The sequence below is a fragment of the Caretta caretta genome, chromosome 1 (assembly GCF_965140235.1).
Source record: "Caretta caretta isolate rCarCar2 chromosome 1, rCarCar1.hap1, whole genome shotgun sequence".
Taxonomy (NCBI): domain Eukaryota; kingdom Metazoa; phylum Chordata; order Testudines; family Cheloniidae; genus Caretta; species Caretta caretta.
In genome coordinates, this window is record NC_134206.1 from 291,734,740 (window position 1) to 291,755,476 (window position 20,737).

General features: G+C 44.6%; 1 protein-coding gene across 5 annotated transcripts in view; it reads right to left on the reverse strand.

Annotated features, from left to right (window-relative positions):
• RASSF3 (Ras association domain family member 3) overlaps nucleotides 1-20,737 on the reverse strand; it is a 171,467-nt gene that overhangs the window by 42,091 nt on the left and 108,639 nt on the right. The window contains exon 1 of one of the 5 annotated variants that reach the window (XM_075124382.1): nucleotides 19,604-19,930. The exons of the other annotated variants lie outside the window; for them this stretch is intronic. The gene's annotated coding sequence lies outside the window, so the exon portion shown is untranslated. Of the gene's footprint in view, nucleotides 1-19,603; nucleotides 19,931-20,737 lie in introns of those variants that run through there. 5 annotated transcript variants of the gene reach the window in all.

A 20,737-nucleotide genomic window follows, 5' to 3' on the forward strand; every position in this document is an offset into this window, starting at 1 on the left:
ACTCCTTCCAGGACTTTTCTGGGGTCGGTCCACCATCGCAGCGAGGTAAGTACTGTCGCGGGGATGGTGACAACATTATCCAGGTGGTCCCTGGACTGGGAGTAGACCGTTGCCAGCCATTGCTGCATTTGGAGCCTGGTGTGGAGCACCCAATATGAACATGGTGCCTGTGACCGAGTAGGCGCAGACAAACCCTGGCTGTGGTCAGGGGAAATGTGGAGACTTCTGCAATGAGGTCCATCAATGCCCTGAATCTCTCCAGTGGCAAGAATGCCCTGGTGCTGGTCGAGTCAAGCACTGCTCCGATGAACTTGATCCTCTGTACCAGAACGAATGTGGATTTTTTGTCATTTACCAACAGGCCAAGGCGATGGCAGGTGGCTAACAGCATTGTGACATCCCTTTCGACCTGGGACTTGGCTCTGTCTTTGACAAGCCAGTCGTCGAGGTATGGATAGATCTCGACACCCCAATGTCTGAGGTAGGCAGCCACCACCACCATGCGCTTGGTAAATACCCACAGTGCTGTCGCTAGGCCAAAAGGGAGGATTGCAAACTGATAGTTGTTGGGAGCTACTGTAAACCGGAGGAAGTGTCTGTGTCCCTCAAAGCTAGAGACGTGCAAGTACGCATCTTTCAGATCGAGGGCAGCATACAAGTCTCCTGGATCCAGAGAGGGGATGATGGAGGCCAGGGAGACCATGCAGAACTTCAGCTTTGCTAGGAGGCGGTTCAAGTCTCGCAGGTCCAGGATACATCATAGACTGCCCTTGGCCTTTGGGATTAAAAAGTAGTGGGAACAGAACCCCTTGTTCCTGAACTCTGGAGGAACGATCTCCACCATACCTAGCTGCAGTAACCCCTCTACCTCCTGTGCGAGGAGACTCTTGTGAAAGGGTCCCTGAAGAGGGACGGGGAGAGGAGGTGTGGAGGGGTAGAAAGCAACTGAAGGTTGTAACCCCGCACCACCATTCTGAGGATCCATCGGTCCGATGTTATAGATGCCCACACAGGGAGGAAAGGAGAAAGGTGGTTGGCAAAAATAAGGGAGAGAGGGATCCTGGGAACAGTTTGGTATGTCGCCCTTGGGTGTACCCTCAAAACGGGTGCTTGCCTGCCTGCTTATTGAGGGTCAAGCTTGACTGAGAGGCCTGCAAAGGCTGTTGGCTAGGACGCCACTTGTAGCCTCTGGATTTCTTATGGGGAGGCTCCTGGCGAGGATGGTTCCCCTGCCTTGAGGCTACTGTGGCTTAAACCGCTTGCGGGCAGGGCCGGGAACATACAGGGCCAGCGTTTTAAGGGTCATGCGGGAGTCCTTTAGACCATGGAGCTTATTGTCCATCTGTTCCGCAAGCAGGGCTTGCCCATCGAAGGGAAGGTCTTGCATCAACTGCTGAGCCTCTGTGGAGAAGCCAGAGAGGAGCAACCAGGACGCATGGCACATGGTGATAGCCAAGGCCATGGTTCAGGTGGCAGTGTCCACCGCATCTGACGACGTCTGGAGTGTTGCCCTGGCCACAGTCGTGCCCTCCTCCATGACAGCCTGGAACTCTTTCCTAGAAGCCTCAGGAAGAAAGCCCTCAAACTTGGCCCTGGCTTGCCACATGTTAAAATCATAGCATCCTAGGAGGGCCTGATGATTGACCACCCTCAACTGGAGGCTAGAGGATGAATAAACCTTAAGCCCAAACAAGTCTAGTCTCTTGGAGTCTTTGTTCTCAGGGTTAGCCCTGGGCTGACTGTCACTCTCTGTGATTAACCACTTCCACCACTAGGGAGTTGGGAGCAGGGTGGGTGTACAGGTATTCGTGGCCTTTGGATGGCACAAAGTACTTGCGCTCAGCCCTTGGAGATGAGTGGCAGGGAGGAGAGGGCTTGCTATAGGGCATTAGTGATCTTAGAGACCCCATCATGAAAGGGCAGAGCCACCCTGGCCAGTGCTGTGGAACAGAGGACATCGAAGAAAGAGTCTGAGGGCTCCTCCAGCTCCTCCACCTGAAGACCCAGGTTGGCAGCGACCCTCTTCAGTAGTTCCTGGTGCACATTAGCGTCATCTGAAGGAACCAGGGGAGGGGGCCCCGTGATTTCCTCGTTGTCACCAAACGAGGCTGATGCTGGTGCCATAGGGTCCTCCACAACCATTGATGGCCCAGTGGCTTGCTCCCCTGCTCCTTCTCGGACTTGCAGGGCCCTTGCGCCTGAGGCTTCGTGCGCTGGAGGAGGGCAGGAGAGAAAGGCAGCTAGTCTCTCCGAGGCTCCGGACACCGAGCAGGCAGCCTGGGAGGACTGGGTGAACTCCCATGGGTTCCATGGTACCACAGTGCCAGCCACCGTGCCCGAGGCCATGGGGCCGGCTTCGGTGCCGACAATGTAACCAGCACCGCCAATACCGGAGCTTGTCCTGCCATCAAGGAGCTTTGCTCCAAACCAGGGCTGGATCCCGAGCGGTCACTTCCAGGTGACCAGGATGGAGCGGAATGGTGGCTCTGTCCTGACCGGTGCCGGTCACTCTGCCTGGAGTCCGATCTGGAGCAGGGTCTTAGGGACTGGTGGCGCTCGATGGATCCGTGACAGCTTGGGATTAAAAAGCAATACCAGGATGAGGAGTGGGACCGGGAGTCGGAGTGGACTTGGTGCCAGGAAGCGCCTGCATGCGGTGATGCCTTCCTAGTGAATCAGTGACGGTCTGAGGAATGGTACAGTCGATAACTCAAAATGGGTCCCTGAAGCGGTACCACAGTCTCGGAGATACCAGGTGCCGGGTCCGGTACTCCTGCAGGTGGGCGCATGCCTCCAAAGGTCTGCGCCCGGTGGCCGGTGAGCAGCGCCTCGAGCCTCTCTGCCTGTGCCCAAGGTCCGGGAACCAAATAGGGCTGTGCTGCATCTGCCTATTGCAGTCAGATGTGTGGCGGCTACAGGAGAGAGAGTGCTGGAGGGACATCCCCTGCGACGGGGAACGGTGCCACTGAGGTGGGAACCAAAGCGGTCTGAACGTGGGCTTACCCCGTGACCAGGGAACTGTGGGAGCCGGTGTGGGTGGCACCACGAGGGACATGATCTCCTGTGCTGCCTGCAGGGCCTCTGACATGAACGGCACCCAGAGCTGATGCAGGCCTCTGCCGCTATCTGGGGTAGCTGGTGGGGAGTAGGTTGGGCTACATAGCTCCCCTGGAGCTTGGGCCCAAGATCCCGACGTGGGTGAAGAGTTGCCCGGCATGGGACCTTGCTCACACTCAGTCTTATCCTTTCCCTTGTGGGAGGCTGGAGACCAGCCTTGTCTCACCTTCTTGGGCGGAGCCACAGATGGGGACCAGTGGCGATCAGTGGACAGTCCCCATGGGTTGCTGCGCACAGAGGTCACGATACTCTGTGCCGAATCGGAGCATTGCTCCAGTGCCGAGGTCAGGGCTGATTCCATAAGGAGTGCTCTTTAATATCAAGCTCCTTCTTCGTCTTTGGCTTGAAGGACTTGCAAATTTGCACTTCTCACTAATATGTCCTTCGCCCAAGCAACACAGACAACTGCCGTGTGGATCGCCTAATGGGCATGGGCCTCTTGCAGCAATCACAGGGCATGCCCCGTCCAGAGGCAAAGTCCTGTTCAGGACCTATGAAGTCTCTAACTATAGCTAAGGGATTTATAAACACTAATAAAAACTATATACACCGTATAATACAAAATATAACTAGTTCATATGAACAAGCAGCTACAGCACTAACTGAAGCAGCAACAGTTCCAGCACCGTCACTGGCGGCAAGAAGGAACTGAGGTGGGCAGAACTGGTGGCACCCTATATACTGCGGCATGTGTGTGCCACTCCAGGGGGCGCCAGAGGCGGTCCTCTACGGATACTGCTGAGGGAAAACTTCCAGCACCGGTGCATGTGGCGAGCACACACACCTAAATTAAATGGACATGAGCAATCACTCAAAGAAGAACCTCTTGATTCTTTTTGCTGTTTATGATTACATTTTGAGACTTATCAGCCAGTTTTTAATCCATTTAATGTGCGCCATGTTAATTTTATATCATTCTAGTTTTTTTAATCAAAATATCCTGCAGCACCAAGTCAAATACCTTACAGAAGTCTAAATATATTACATCAACACTATTACTTTTATCAAACTTGTAATCTCACCAAAAAAATAAAATAAAATCACAGTTTGACACAATCTATTTTCCATAAACCCACGCTGATTTGCATTAATTACTGTACCCTCCTTTAGTTCTTTATTAATCAAGTCCTGTATCAGCGACTCCATTATCTTGCCCGGGATTAATGACAAACTGACAGGCCTGCAATTACCTGAGTCATCCTGTTTATCCTTTTTAAAAACTGGCACAACATTAACTAACTGCCAGCTTCTGGAACTTCCCCAGTGCTCTAAGACTTATTGAAAAATCAACATTAATGGTCCAGCAAGCTCCTCAGCCAGATCTTTTAAAATTCCTGGAAGCAAGTTATTTAGACCTGATAATTTAAAAATGTCTGTCTTTAGTAGCTTCTGTAAATCCTCCAGACATATTGGTGGAACGGAAAGAGTGTTATCACCATATGATGAGATTGCATCGTCTGTTTTTTCCACCAAATACAGAACAGAAATATTTACTGAACACTTCTGCCTTTTCTGCACTATTACTGATAATTCTACCATTTCCATCGAGTAATAGACCAATACAAGTCTTAGAGTTCTTTTTGTTCCTAATATATGTTAAAAACTCCTCCCTATTGTCCTTACCTCTGCTGGTCATAGACTTCTCCTGGTGTCCTTTGGCTTCCCTTATCAATTTTAGAATTCTTAACTTCTGATTTATATTCATTACTATCAAATTCCACTTTCTTTCTTTATATATATTACACATATATACATATACACACACAAACACACACACATTTTATAGTTGCCTTCACTTCCCTTTTAAACCAGGTTGGTTTTTTTAAACCAACACAATCTTCTTCCTTGATTGTGGCTTTTGGGGCATCTAATGAGGTGTTCTTAAGTGAGTCACAATCACCTTTCATATTTTTCTGATTAAGTTCTTCCTCCAGCTGATTTGGCTCATAATTGTTTTCAGCTTTTTCATATTGACCCTGTTAAAGTACTAAGTCTGGACTTTATTCTGCTTGCACATTATAAATGTGATCAAGTCATGATCACTTATACCTAAACTAGCTACCAACAACTTTTTTAGTAGTGATCAGTTCCTCTGATCTGTTAGAACAAGTTCTTAGACACAATTCTCATGTTCGCTGCAACACTTTTGGGAGTTAGGAAATTGTCACCTATAATGTTTAGAAGTTCCAAGGGAGTTTTAGTACTGGCAGCATGAGACCTCCAAAGTATCCTACTTTAAAAGAAGTCCCCCACAATCACACAGTTCTTTTTCCATACACATTGTACATAGGTGGGTAAAGATGTGGTCATCCCATTCCCCAGTGTGATTTGATAGTCTGTAGCAGATACCATCTTGTGCTTTATCTGTTAGGACACTGGCCAATGTGTATTCAAGATCACTTTCATCCTGGTTATCAGAGACTTGGAAACAGGTAATGCCACTTTTGACAGAGTGCCACTCCCCCTCCTCCCCTTTTGCACACTTGATCCTTCCTAAATAGATTATAACCATTAATTTTAACATGCCAGTTGTGCAGATCATCCCACCAGTTTTCGATAATACACCGAGATTGAATTTATGCTCATAAATAAGCAATTCCAGTCGGCACTAAGCAATTGCTAGGTCACAGTATCTGAATTAACAGAAATGGGGCACAGAAAGAAATTAGCATGTAAAAATTCTCCCCTTTTGCCACCACTGGAGACAGATGTGATCAGCATATTATAAATAGGGCCCTACCAAATTCACGGTCCATTTTGGTCAATTTCAGTGTCACAGGATTTTAAAAATCATAAGTTTCTGATTTCAGCTATTTAAATCTGAAATGTCACGGTGTTGTAATTTTAGGGGTCCTGGCCCGTAAAGGAGCTATGGGGGGGGGGATCACAAGGTTATTGTAGGGGAGGGGTTACGGTACTGCTACCCTTACTTCTGTGCTGCTGCTGGCAGCGGCGCTGTGTTCAGAGCCCAGCTCTGAAGGCAGAGCTGCCGCCAGCAGCATCACAGAACTCAGTGTGGCATGGTATGGTATTGCCACCTTACTTCTGCACTGCCTTCAGAGCTGGGTAGCTGGAGAGCGGCAGCTGTTGGCCGGGTACTGAGCTCTGAAGGCAGCACCCCGCCAGCAGCAGTGCAGAAGTAAGGATGGTAATACTGCAACCCCTCCTAAAATAACTGTGACCCCCGCAACTCCCTTTTGGAGTCAGGACCCCAATTTAAGAAATGCTGGTCTCCCCCATGAAATCTGTATAGTATAGGGTAAAAGCACACAAGACTTGATTTCATGGGGAGAGACCAGATTTCATGGTCCAGGATGCTTTTATCATAGCCATGAATTTGGTAGGGCCCTAACTATATACATAAAAAAAAGAGGAAAGAGTCCAGGTTAACAGATTACTTTCAAGTGAAGATTCCCCTGCAAAATATGCAACATATTCAGTGGAAAGGGAGCCCACAGAAGGACAAAGATGCCACAAAACAACCAACATTAATGTTAGACTCTTCGTGGATAATTGCCAGGACAATTCAAAGAAGTTTCTGGGGAAGAGAGATTGTCAAGTTCTCAAAGAAAGCCTACATGTTCAAAATGACAGCCCAGCACACATCTTCACTTAAGGCATCTCCCCTTTCAATCTCAGAGCCAGATGTGAAAGTAATACATTTGGCTTTAATTATGACAGGGCAATAGAAATCTGCAATCCTGTAAGCCTCTGCAACATGAGAATGAATTTATTTCACCAGGACAAAATGAGAAGAAGCTTGTTTGCAGTCTTCAAAGAGCACAAAGATTCAAATTTCCTAAAATCTGCCATTAAAAACAGGCAAATGTCAGTAACTCTCCAATACAGACTAAATAGTTTCTCTTTCTACAGGAACATTGGAAAAGAAGCTAGGTAATGTTATCTTCTGATTTAAACAAAATGGGAAAATTCTGCACAAAAGTTAAGCCAGGGGCATAAAATGACCTTATCCCAATGGAAAAAAAAAAAATCAAAGAAGAGGAAATTTCAGAAAAGAAAAAAACCAAATGCTGTCACCTTCCTAGCTACAGCGATGGCTGAAAGAAAGGCCACTTTCAGGGGCGGGGGGGAAGAGAGAGCGTGTATAGACAGGTCACCTAGTCAAGAGTTCAACACTGCAGTCAGGTCTCAGGGAGGCACTAGTGATCTATGTGGAAGCTTAACAACAGAGTAGGACACCATCCTAAACAAATGAAAAATTATTGCGTGGAAACCAACAGGTAGTTCCCAATGGTGGTGTGATGACTGTACAACTTATGAATTCTGATTGATATAATGAAGTTGTTATGAAATTGCTGGATCATGGAATCTGACGGTGCTGATAAGGCTGTAAGCATGATCCTCCCAGAGGAAGTACAAAGGAGGGGTTCGCAGAACTCATCCACCACCTATTCACGTAGAAGCACCTGAGGACAATGGATTAACACATGCCTGGGAGAAGCTACTTCCTCCTATTTGTCTGCAGGGAGCTGCCTTTCAGACAGTTGAAAATTCTCAAAACACCACACAATGAAACCAAGCTGTTGATGCTAGCCTTTACAAATCACAGAGACCGGGTGCATTGAGGAGAAGCCTCAGAGTTTTGGGCAGGATGGAAAGAGCCAGGCATGCTTTCATAACTGGGGGCGGGGGAGAAGGAGTTTAGCTGCAGGACCAACCAAGATCAGAATAAGCAAGCTGCCCTAGGGAGAGAGGCTTCATTGTTCAGAAGTCAAGCTATTAGCAGCAGCAGGAGGTTCCTGACACACACAGAGAACCCTGACCCCAGTACAAGAATGTTCAAAGTGGTGAGGAAACCAAAGCAGGGAAGTGTGTGTAGGGGGATTTTTTATTTGTTTTTTTTTTTTTTTAAAAACTAGATCTGTATATTTCTCATTTCATAAAAGGCAAGAAGTGGTTGTTTTTAGACTCCTATGTAAGGTCTCTCTGCATACATTTTATGTGTTTCACCTATCACACGCTCCTAAAGAGGTAAATTGTGGACCCACAGCCTGCACATGGCCAGTGTTTTGTGAGAGGGTGCGCTTAAGCTACAGGGAACTCTGGGATGTCAGTAGTTGTCTAGGGGTGGGACAGCTGGATCACAAGGTTTCAGCTCTCAGGAGACAGGGCTAGATTGAGGATCAGCACCCTGAGAGTGTGCCTGGTGTCCCTAAGAAAGGGACACTGCCTGCATTCTGTTCATATTGTGGAGTCTTAAAGCAGATGGTTCCCTCACCGCAGTCTGGTGAGTGCCCAAGAGGGGTCGGGCGTTTGATTAGATCCTTGAGAAATGTTCCTTATGGAAGTGAGGACCAAACCTGGCTTCTGAGGTAACTAGAGGCTAATCCCTCATTAGACAAACATTGCAGGATGCGAAATGCTGATGAAGGTCAGGTTTTTTTTAGCGGCAATCCTTATAGTAACACCAGTGAGAGAAAATAGTCCAGATTCTATAATCAACTATTGCATTTTCTTCTTTTTTGGATAAAATAAATAGAACTTTGTCCAAAAACCCTTATTACACATGTGCACAACAGCCAGAACAATAGATAAAGCTGTTCTGGATGTTGGTAGAGGCAAACAACTAACTTGTACAATGGACAAATTAATTTGATGGTGCTAAGACTTTTCCATTAGGCCTGCAAAAATAAAAATCAAGCCAACCTTCACTTGGTCCTTTTAACCTTTTTGCAATGCCTTCCCCAGTAGAGGGAGTAAGGGAGAAATCTGCTTGAAGTACCCTGGGAATGAGAATTCAGCTTGGGTGAAAGCCAGAGGGCCCCACCACCTGTTGCATCTTGCAGCAAAGATCTATTTTAAAACAGACTATTCCGGAGACAGAATAGGACACATCATTCCTCTGACAGTGCTCTCATGGAAGATACAGAGAATTCTGCTTTGAGTTGTAGGGAATACATTTCCTCATCCTCTTAGCCAGTGGATTGGACTGAGGTGGAAATGTGACTTACAGGTCTGGTAGCCAAAGGCAAACAAATCTGTAGAAATGAAAACTGCACATCTCTAACCTGCCTTGTTTGCTCTAACATTGAACTCTGTCCACATAGGCAGCAATGCAGCTGAGCTGCCATGAGTCAGCCTCACTCAAGGTGAGCCCTAGGAAAAAGGTTGGGGTATCTGGCACAGTTGTCAGCATGACCGAGAAATAGCGTATTTAGACTCAGGCACTACTGGAGTCGTACTAGCTAGAGCACGGGTTCTCAAACTGGGGGTTGTGACCCCTCAGAGGATCACGACCCCACTTTGCCTCCAGCATTTATAATAGTGTTAAATATAAAAAAAAATGTGGTTTTTAATTTATGGGGAGGTGCGGGGTTGCACTCAGAGGCTTGGTGTGTGAAAGGGGTCACCAATACAAAAGTTTGAGAACCACTGAATTAGAGAGAACTGCAGTATCAGCAACCCCAAGACTTCAGAAACCAAGAGTCAGACACACACACCCCCAAAATCACAAGATTAGCCTAAAAATCATTATTTAAAAAGTTAAATCATGATCTTTAGTCCGAGTTTTGAACTCCCCGACCTACTCCAATCGTGTGTGTGTGACAAGTACAGTATTGCTAGCTCTTGCTTATTTATTGCAGGTCTAAGAAGATCTTGGCCCCTCTCAAAATAATGCAAAGAGCTCTGGCCTTTCCAAAATTTTGGAGCAGGTGCCTGCAGGTCCCACTCCCTAGTTCTCACTCTCCGAGGCTGTGGCAGCCACCTGTCCCCATAGCTGCCAAAGTCTGTGCAGCTCCACATATGAGATTTCTTAACAGCGTGAAAAAGTCACTAATCTCACCACCACTGCTTGAGTGGGACATTAGAGACTCTCACGGACGAGGAAAATCACACATGGAGCTGCACAAAACTTCACTGCCCTCAAAGTCAGTTGTTACTGCCACCTCCTTCCCCCCAAACACTCAGTTAGTGCCCCCTAGATTTTTGTGGACCCTACTACTGCCCCAGATCTTGCTGCTTGTCTGCAGGAAGCCCTCAGTCAGGAGTGGAGGGATGCAGAGGAAAACAATGGAATACCAACTCCCACCCCCATCCCTTTGATGGACAGGGCCCTGGGAAAGCCTTTTTTTCGGTATCAGGGGATTCACACACACATATACAGGCTATCCCAGAGAGAATCCGCAGCCTTTAGAGCTCAGCTGGTTAAGTATGGAAACTGGCTGTGCCAGCCCAGCGAGAGAGAAGGGGTCCTTCCTCTGATGCTGATGACAGCAGAACCCCACTGGATGCGTGGACTGTGGGGGCAGGTCAGTAATCTCCTTGGACCTGAGCCAGACACTCGCCCTCAGAAGCCTGCAGAGGGGAGAGGGGACTCAAGACCAGCCCCCATCACACAGACTTCCAAGGCAAGGTGGGGAGCAGAAGCAGGTTGGGAGATGGGGCAGTGTGGAGCTGATGGAATTGAGGGGTGGGGGGGGGGAAGGAGAAGCTCTAGCTGGTTGGGGAAGCAAGTGGCTGCAGGGCCCAGCAAAGGCTCAGGGCAGCAGGTTCCTGCCGGGGAGCCCAGATTGGGGAGGGAAAGAGCCAGGAAGCAGGTACCTGTCAGGGCCAAGGAGTGGCCAAGACTGACAGGAGGGATCAGGGAAGCAGAAACTCTGAAGCAGGGAGTAGGTATGGCTGAGGTGGCGGGAGGGGATGGAATTAAGGATCTGAGTTGCAGGTACTTGCCCAGGCCAGGTCTGTGGAAGGAAAAGGAAAGGATCAGGGAAGCATAGCTCTAAGGAGAAGATAACAGAGTGGGATGGGGAAGGGGCTTTGTAGTAAGTACCTGCTGGATAGTAGCGAGAGCTGCAACTAGGTGGGAAGGGGTGGGAAAAAAGTGGGTGGAGGAGCACGAGGAGTTCAAGAGATCTGAGACCAATCATAGGGGAGGTTAGGTGGCAGGGAATCGGATACATGGTGGAGCCAGAGACAGGGACAGTAGGTGGCTGCTGGAACATGAAGAGAGAAATCAGGTAGCTACTGTAAGTGGGAGGGAAGGGAGGGCAGCCACCTGCTGCCTTATCAAGTAAGGCCAGGAGCTCTTCAAGCCATCGCACAAGAGCGTGGGGAATCATGTGATGGCGATACATTTGTGAGAACTGGCAATACTGCAATTATGTCAAACAAAACTGTTTTCAAGTAAAGTAACGCCATCAGAAAAGGGGGCCCCATGGACTCCAGATCCAGGCGAGGGAGCTTTCTGGAGGAGAGGAATCTTAAAAAGATTCCCATTGGACTGTGCTGTAAATTTGGATAATCCAAGATATTATCCCAGGAGCAAGTGTTTTTCTTTAGCCCAGCCTCTTGGTTTGCTGTGCAGAGTAGGAGAAGTCCTGGAAACCCACTTCACAACCTCCAGCTGTTTGGAATTCAAAAGATTTCTCAATAGAAGGCTCTGCCCTTGCTTGGAGGCTTCCCTAGTGTTGTGCAGTCTGGATTAGCTGAAGCTTGTCCTTTGATTTCCCACCAATAGCCATGCCTCTTTGGACAGGCCTGAGGCATTCTCAGATTGCACAGAAGGAGCTGGCTATAGTGGCTGCAAAACACTGCAACTTCTTTTCTTTGGGGTTCCTGCTTATGCTGTGAAAAGAGTACCGGCAGGGTGGGGAAAGAGACACATCTGACTAAACCTAGACAGATTACCAAAAGGGCAGAAGCTTCCTCTGCTGCTTTGCTCTAGCAAGAGGTAGGAAGAAAACTGGAGGCAGAAAAAGCAAGAGAGCTTTGTTTGACCAGGGGGAGCCAAGACTTGAAAGAATATTGGTTCTTACTTGGCCTGACTAATAAAGGAGGCGCTACCCATCTATCTGGATTGGTGGGCACCAGGGCACAGAAATTAAGCTCTTATTCATATATAGTTATCATAGAGTTAAGGGATCTGGAATTGCACATTAAAGGGGAAATGAAAAGTAGATCTCCTCCAATGTTTGCACACATTAACTGAATTCTAATGTTCTCTAAAACCAGCATCAGGGAGAAGCCATCACTCAGACATCACACCCAACCAAACAAACCATTTGGAATGCATATAGCCATTCATATTCTCCAACTGGAGGTTGCCAAGTGTCACCGACTTGAACTCTATGTGCGTAAATTAAAGGTCAAAAGCAAGATTGCTCCTACTGTCATATTCAAGCAGCACTTCCATTATTAAACTTGTTTTGACTTCATTGTTTTAAAAAGTGCCTAATAGCTAGAGACTTCTTAGCACTGTAAATATGTTTGTTAAAAAACAAGTTACACAGAGTTTTAAATTAGACGTCTATAGGCCTCAAATATTGTTTGTTACACTCAAATTACCTTTAATTTAAATAAAAAATTTATCAGCTCACTAGGTCAGAATGCAGAGAAGGCTTTTTTGGAATTTGAACAAGCAACCTGGGACCTAATTTTCAAGGGTGCCACGCACATGAGCTCTCACGGACTTTTGCTGAACTTGTGGTGCTCATAAAATGATCAGGTTCTTTTAAACACCAAAAATCTTTCACCTTTTCCCACAGGAAGAAAAATAACAAAAATATAGTATCTGCTTAAACAATTGTAATATGATTACTAGTGTCAAGAATTTTAAAGCTAAGACTTAAAGTCTTTTCTTTAACATTTAAAATCACAGAATGCTTGTGACAGGGTGCCCACAAAATTGAAAACAAAGCCTCAGCCTTGTTTAGACCTTTATTATGGTCTTAACATTACACTCTTTCATGCAGCATATTAAGCCAAGGGGTATTTCATGCAATTGATCAGCTTTGGTAATAAGACTATGTTCCCCATGTAAAACGAAGATTGGGGTTTGTGGGGGAGAAAAAAGAAATAGAAATTTAGTTAGATCAGAGACTTTCCTAGTCTTATTTAAATACTATATTGCTGCTTTATGGTGTATTAACTACAAAAAGAAAAAAACATATATACAGTATTTGAAGCCTGGGAACGAGAAATACTCATGCTTCCCCTCACAGCTCCTTAAGGTTGTTACGTTCCTCACAGGAAGAGCAAATGAAAATGTGTATTAAACATGTGAAATTCATATAATCAATTTGATACTGGGAACATATGTAGTGTCATGTGCACGGTCAGGCTCAGATCGAAAATCATCATTTTGCAATGGGTTGCAGGATATCCAGCAGTTACAAAGGATTCCCAGTAGCCCCGCGTTCATGTTGAAAATGGTAAGAGTAGCATGGGAAGAAAGAAATATCACATCCCCTGCTCTGGATACTGATAAGTAATCCCTGTCATGTGACTTCTGTCCATGGCTCAGAAATACACTTTTAAAGAACAAATTTTGTTGATTTTTTGTAACACCAGATTGCACCAAATGGCGAGTTTTCAGGTTAGTTGTGTTTTTTTAAAAGAGTTCTCAAGAACGATATCCTAGTCCCCTACAGAGACTTCATCCCTTCTCTCTCTGCAAGTAGCAAAAACATTCTGTTCCCTTCCCTTTTCACAGCAAACATGTTAATGAGATAAGAGGAAGAAGAGGTCAAATCTATTCTCATAACAAAGAAATGCCAAGGTGTGCTTCACATAGAAGTACTTTGCCTGGTAAAAAGCCCTCTAGGTTCCTGCCAGAAGTTCCATTTTTCCCCTACACACAGATTTTAACAAACTATTGTCATTCTTTTTTAATATTAAAGGTCAGTAACTTTTGAGGCTGCTCCAGAAAATTCGTTAGAAGCCTGCCACACTGTTTGCATCCGGGAGCCATTACTATGCTACAGTGTCCATCAGGAAACATCTCCAATATTGTACAAAACATTTATCATGGGGGAAGAGGAAGAGAGAAGACATAGAACAATACTGAGGAATGGGTGCAACAGTCAGTTCCAAGAGGGAGAAGACAAGTTTAATATTGGGATGCCTGCTTTAAAATGAAAACTATGTCCTTCAGAGTTTGTAACTCTTAGATGCACATTTTGTCTTCCCCTTTACTCCACTAACTATTCCTTCCTATGGCAGGACATCCTGAAGGCTCTCCATCTGCTCAGTCTTTGGGTGAAGAATAATGCTTCATACTCTAAAGCCTAAAAAGGCTATACAGAAAGCTTTCTGGCCAAATAAAGAGTAGCACTTGAGAGGGAGTCCTGTACAGCCTCTGTCTGGAAAAGCAGATATTGAAATTCAAGATCTTTTTAGGGGGGAAAAGACGACCAAGTATGTGGCATTGGAAAGTGATCCTCTGCACTCCAATAAACTTATGGAATTTTAGGGAGGGTGGGGAATTGTCAGACCATTCCTCACTTTTCAAAGACATTTACAGACTTCACCTCATATTTTTATGAGTTGTAAAGTGGAATGACTGCTCCTAATAAGAATAAAATAATTGAAAAGGCTATTAGGTCTGTCTACAATAAGAATTGCCAATACAGCAGTTAACTGTGTGAATATGCAAAACAAGAAGCTTACTGTGCACTAGACCAGTGGTTTTCAAACTGCAGGTCGTGACCCAGTACTGGGTCACAGAATGTAAGGCACTGGGTTGCAGCGGCTCTGGTCAGCATTGCCAACTAGGCTGTTAAAAGTCCCATCAGTGGTGCTGCCTGGCTAAGGCAGGCTAGTCCCTACCTCTTCCAACACCGCGGCGTGCCCCGGAAGCGGCCAGCAGCAGGTCTGGCTCCTAGGCTGGGGGGCCACGGGGCTCCACGCACTGCCCCGCCCCGAGCACCAGCTCTGCACTCCCATTGGCCAGAAACCAAGCCAATGGGAGCCGGGGGGAGGGAGGAGAGAGCGGTGCCTTTGGGTGAGAGCCGCGCAGAGCTGCTTGCAACCCTCCACCTAGGAGCTGGACCTTCTGCTGGCTGCTTCCAGGACACCGCACGGTCCATGTTGCCAGGACAGGCAGGAAGCCTGCCTTAGCACCCCCGCTGCACCACTGACCGGAAGCCACCCGAGGTAATCCTGTGCCCCAATCCCCTGCCCAAGCCCTAAGCCCCTTCCCTGCACCCCAAACCCCTCATTCCCAGTCCCGCCCCAGAGCCTGCACCCAGAGCCCTATCCCCTCCTGTACCCCCACTCCCTGCCCCAGCCCTGAGCCCCCGCAACCCAGAGCCCCCTCCTGCACCCCAACCCTTCATACCCAGCCCAGAGCCTGCGCCCCCAGCCCAGAGCCCTGACCTCCTCCTGCACCCCAACCCCTTGCCCCAGCCCAGAGCCCCCCCCGACACCCGGAACCCCTCATTCCCAGTCCCATCCCGCAGCCCTCACCACAACCCTCTGCCCCAGACCTGAGCCCCTCCCACACTCCAAACCCTCATCCGCAGCTCTGTTGGGTCACGGGCATCAACAATTTTCTTCAACTGGGTCATTCATCAGAAAAAAAGTTTGAAAACCACTGCACGAGACTTCCAGTATCAGTGAGAGTGCACTGATATAGGGCAGTTTGTCCTAAAGAACTGAATGGTGTTTGCATTCTGCAGACAGAGAGCGCGAGCTTGGGACTTTCAAGACAAATATTTTTTAAACATTATTTTAATTGACTACATTTAGTACAGATTATGTTTATTCTTGATACTATTTTACTAAAATAAAAATATTTGTGAAGTCTTATCCCTCGCAGCCCCTCAAATTATAATTTAAAGGGTAAGTGCACAGCAAAACACAAACACAAAAATAGCAGTTCCTTTTGCTCATTGGCTATATTATTTTTTTCCTCCAGAGACAATATAAAAGGACAGAGTTCACCTGAATTGTGAGTAATGCACAATCAACACACAACACTACTAAATGAAAAAACAGAAACAGCTTCTCCACAAAAGGAAAAAAGAGCAATAACTGAAAAACCAAAGGCTTCCAGAAGGAGAAAAAGCAAGGAGAATTGTAACTGCACACCCTCTGTAGCGGGGGAGAGACAGATTACTTAGACATATAACTGTGATAGTGTGGGCATTTTCTAAGTAGATCTGTGTATTCTCTTGCACAGAATAAAAATCTCAGGAGATAAGCACTTCAGACTGCGTAAAAGACTTGGACGCTTTCCCAGAATTCAGAAGGTCATTAGCAGAGAATCTAAAAAACTAAAAAGGGTGGCAGAATGGACCAGCTTCCACTCAGTGCTCCATGACTGTTTGCCTGGCCCAAAATAAAATGATGCACTTTTCTACATCAACGCAGCGACAAAGAAAAGTGTGCATGTGTCTGTTAAAAGCGGCAATATATCAGACTTCAATCACCTGCTCACTTCCACACTATTTCCTGGCTTATATGTTTGGTCTCAAACAAGATATTTGTAGGAGTACAGCCTGAGCATACCGAAGACTTCGTCTTTCTCAAGCAGCTTGGCTCCAGCTTTAACCAATCATTGTCTGATAAAAGGAGCAACTACAATTACCCAAATACTCACGTTTACCAATACAATTGCTTAACAAAGGTCTGTTGTAAAGTGGAATTAATGTTTTCTAAAAAGCAATTACACTGTAATGTTTTATGACCTCTTAAGGAAGCACAGCCATGAAAGGGGCCTAAAAAGATATGCACAAATATCGAAGGTGGAAGTGATGGCACCAACTTCAAAGCCAGTCCAACAGATATCTCAACAAGTACAATCTCCCCCACACACCCCCAAAACATGTGCAGGGAAAAGATGACAAAAAGTAATACACTGACCTGCTCTTCCCTGACTTGTCTGCACAGCACAGAGCCAATCTCTCAGCAAGGCGAAGACACAAGGCTTTAAGCATTCAAATAAGCAGAACCACACTGCATTTTATAAACATCAAGACATTTAAACCCATTTCACAGATCCACCTTCTCTGCATACCTTATTTATCCCAAGTAAGGTGTTGCTAACAACGAATCTCATCCTGCAAGTTGTTGAGACCACTTATGTCAGTACAGACTTATATCAGTAAAACTATGTTGGATTTTCCACATCCCTGAGCGATGGCGTTATACCAACCTAACCCCTGGTGTAGACAGCGCTATGTTAAGGGGAGGGCTTCTCCGGTTGACACAGCTACTGCTTCTCAGGGAAGTAGAGTACGTATGCCAATGGGAGAAGCCCTCCCCCTCCCATCAGTGTTCATAGCATCTTCACTAATGCTACAGTGGTGCAGCACTGCAAGTGTAGACAAGCCCTTGGTGAAGTCAATTAAGAGATGAAGGCTCTAAGCCTCTCATCATTATTGGGTCCCTTGTTACCAACCTGCAGGTTTGAGGTATTTTTACATAGGCCTACTAGAGTCAGTTTCAGAGACTTGTCAGGGCAAAAAGGGAAGTGGGGGAGGGAGGCAAACACAAAACAAAAAACTTTTCTCCTCTGCAGTTGCTGTTTAAATGTTATCAAGGTAGAAACTAGCTTTAATCCTCATAAAAGAGCAGATCATTTTACACTTTATAAAATTAAGCTATTCCAGATATGGTATTGGTTCAAACTAAACCATTCTCCACAATCCTGGTCATGAGCAGTGCCTTACTCAGCTGAGTCTTGTCCTATTTTTTGTCTTCTCCCTTTCAAGAGAAGGGCTGATATTAATAGTTCTGACCTTGATAAAAAATAATAATAATAAAAATACATAGACAAATTGGTCAGTATTTTTCCTGAAATATACTGGGCAAAACAAAACAAAAATTGTTTCACTCCAACATATCGAAATTTTTTATTTTACAATTAAATAATAATGTTCAATGCAATACAAAATGAAAATATTTTGGTTTTCTCCAACGTTTGCTTCCCTGGTCCGATGGGGGGGAAAAAGGGGAAGAGAGAGATGGTGGGGAACAAGGGAAGAGATACCAAAAAAGAAAACTAAACAGTTTTTTTTCCCCATTAATTTGTTTGAAACCTTTAAAAAACTCAAAGGAAATGAACATTTTTTCCACAAGTTTTAATTTCCTTCCATAAATAAAATAAATAAATAAATAAATAAAATATATATATATTTTTTTGGTCAAAATATTTTCTTATGGGTCTGAAGCAGGATTAATGTGCTTGACTTCCATTGTGCTTTGAAAGTAGTAAAAGAGTACACGGTTAGATCTAGTTAATGCAAATCACTTGACAGTCAATTTTTATGCAGATTAACAAATAAAGAGGACAAAACAAATTACACTGGTGGCACACTAACATCTTTGGATACAAATCTAAATTAATCAGTTGTGATTGTAGTAACTTCTACATCAGCCTATTAGCAACTAATGTACTGTACCAATTAATCCAATACTCTCTTACAGGGCTTGAAAAAAATGTAACCAACACCAGCTACCAATGAAGATTAAGCCTATTGGCCATAGTGAAAGATACTTCTGCTCTATATCCTTACAGAGCAACAGCAGAATGAAACTGAACTGAGAATTTTGTCGGTTTAATTGTTGAATTCACAGAATTCTAAAAAAAACACAGCAGTAAACATTGAGACCACTTAGGTCAGTAGTCTCTACAGTAGGTTAGGTGGCAGAGTTATCCATCTTCACCCTTGGGAAGACAGCACTGTTTTTCAAGCCTTACTTTATCATTTTATAACTTGACTAAGGCACAAATCTATGAATGCAATAATAATTACAGACAGATGGCTTCAGATGTTAACATTTTGTTATGTGAAACTACAATGATGTAATATGCAGTCCTTTCAACACGTATGCAACATATTTTCTCCACCCATCTCCCGCTACCTCCCGTCCCCCCAAAAAACCCACCACCACCTGCAGGGTTTTAAAGGTAAATCAAAGACTTTAGTACTAAATGTTTATTAGCAAATACATTACTGAAATAGAAATTTTGAAATACTTTTGAGTAACTATAGTATCCAAGTCAGGCAAAGAGTGCAAGATGTAGTTTCTGATTTGGCAGGACTTTTTTTTTTTTTTTTAAACAAAGTGTTACTAAGTTTAAGTGAAGTTGAAGCCACTCTTTCATTGTTCCCTAAATGAAAAACCAAAATGGCTTCTAAAATCTTGCATCTAACATATATTTAAGGACTACAATTAGATTGCAATTTTGAAGCCACAGAAGAAAGACTTATAAAAGATAAATATAGAATAAAGCAATTTTTTTATATCATGAAGTAGCAAGTATAAGTTAGATTTAGGTTATTATGGTCCTGCTCAGCATATAACTAGTATTCTTGTCTTATATGTATATAATTTTTTCCAGTTTAGTTAATCTTAATGTCTAATCAATGAAATACAGGAAGAAGAGCAAAAATAAATTAATAATATTCATGGGACAAGTGACAATGCCACCTTATGGTTATCTGTAACATTACTGCGAAACATTAAGTGAAGAAGCTTGTCTAAGTGCATGTCTTGACAGCAGAGTTTACTGGAGTTACCTGCACCCAAGTTACTCTTCTCAAACTAGCCTAGTTTGAGTGAGAGCAGTCACACTGCAAAGTAACACAAGCTACTGTGTCCACACTGGGGCTGTACTCACTCACTGCACAATTAAGTCAAAGCCTTAAAACAATTAAGAGATCAGTTATAATTAACATTAACATTACATTTCCAAACTAAGAAAATACTCTTGAATGCACCAACGCTTTGTACTTACCAGATTTCTGATGCTGTAATATCACCATCCATCACTCATCTTCATCTCTCCCCCCATCTCCTAGTACACACTGTAGCATGGATCTCTGTTCCATCCTCATTATCCTTTATCTGTCTGCTGCTTTTGACATTGTTGATCATCTCCTTTGTTGACATCTTCACTGAGTTTTTTCTCTTGCCTCTTTCACTCTGCCTTCAGCATCTCTCTTGGTGGTTCCTCTTTTCTCACAGTATCTGGGGGCAACCCTTAGGCTCGGTCCTTGGCCTTTTCCCCTTTTCACTTTACAGTCTCTCTTTGGACAACGTTAATCACACACAGCTTCAACTATTGTCTCCACAACCCTCTGTCTGGTTTTAGATTGTGAGCTGCTTCGGGCAGAGACCACTCCTCCCTTTCTGTTTGGAAAGCATCCAGCACATCATCATCATCATCTAGTATGTGTGAGCACTACCAGAAATGATGACTGCAAGGAAATACAGCTATGTCTTGTCTTTTGTTTGCTTCACACAACTCAACATCCCATTACTGGGCCAATTGTGAGAAAGGACAACTTCTATTCCATTTTGTGATAGTGCTTTGATGTTGATAAGTGAGACAAGGCTAAAACTAAACACTCTACTAGATCCCCCAATTTAAATTTGAAACCAAGGATAGTGTATAAGCGCATTAAACATAGCCCCTATGGAGCTATTTTGAGCTGTAATTACAAAAAAAAAAAAAGTCTTTCCAGGTCTCCCATCAACTTTGTTTAAGAAAAACCACTAGGCTCTCTGTTGCACTTCTGGTAACTAGATACCATGCTATTTTCATGGAACGTGTTATTTTATCATCTTATTCTTGAGCCACACACCAGTCTAGCTGTGGATTTATTATTTTCACAATTCAAAAGCTAGGTCTTCATATCCTAGTGACAATTAGAACTTTATGAGCTCAGCTCTAAGAGTGGGGAGCATTATTTATTTCTTCATTAAAAACAAATATGCTTTGAAGAATTTTTTTAACCAGTTGTGAGTTTTAAAGTTCAGAACTTGATATTACATTTGGAAACCACTTTGATGTTTCACTTCATACAACAATCAGCCTTTCAACACAGTATAAACAATCATGTTTCCCCATCTTGAGATAAGACTTGTA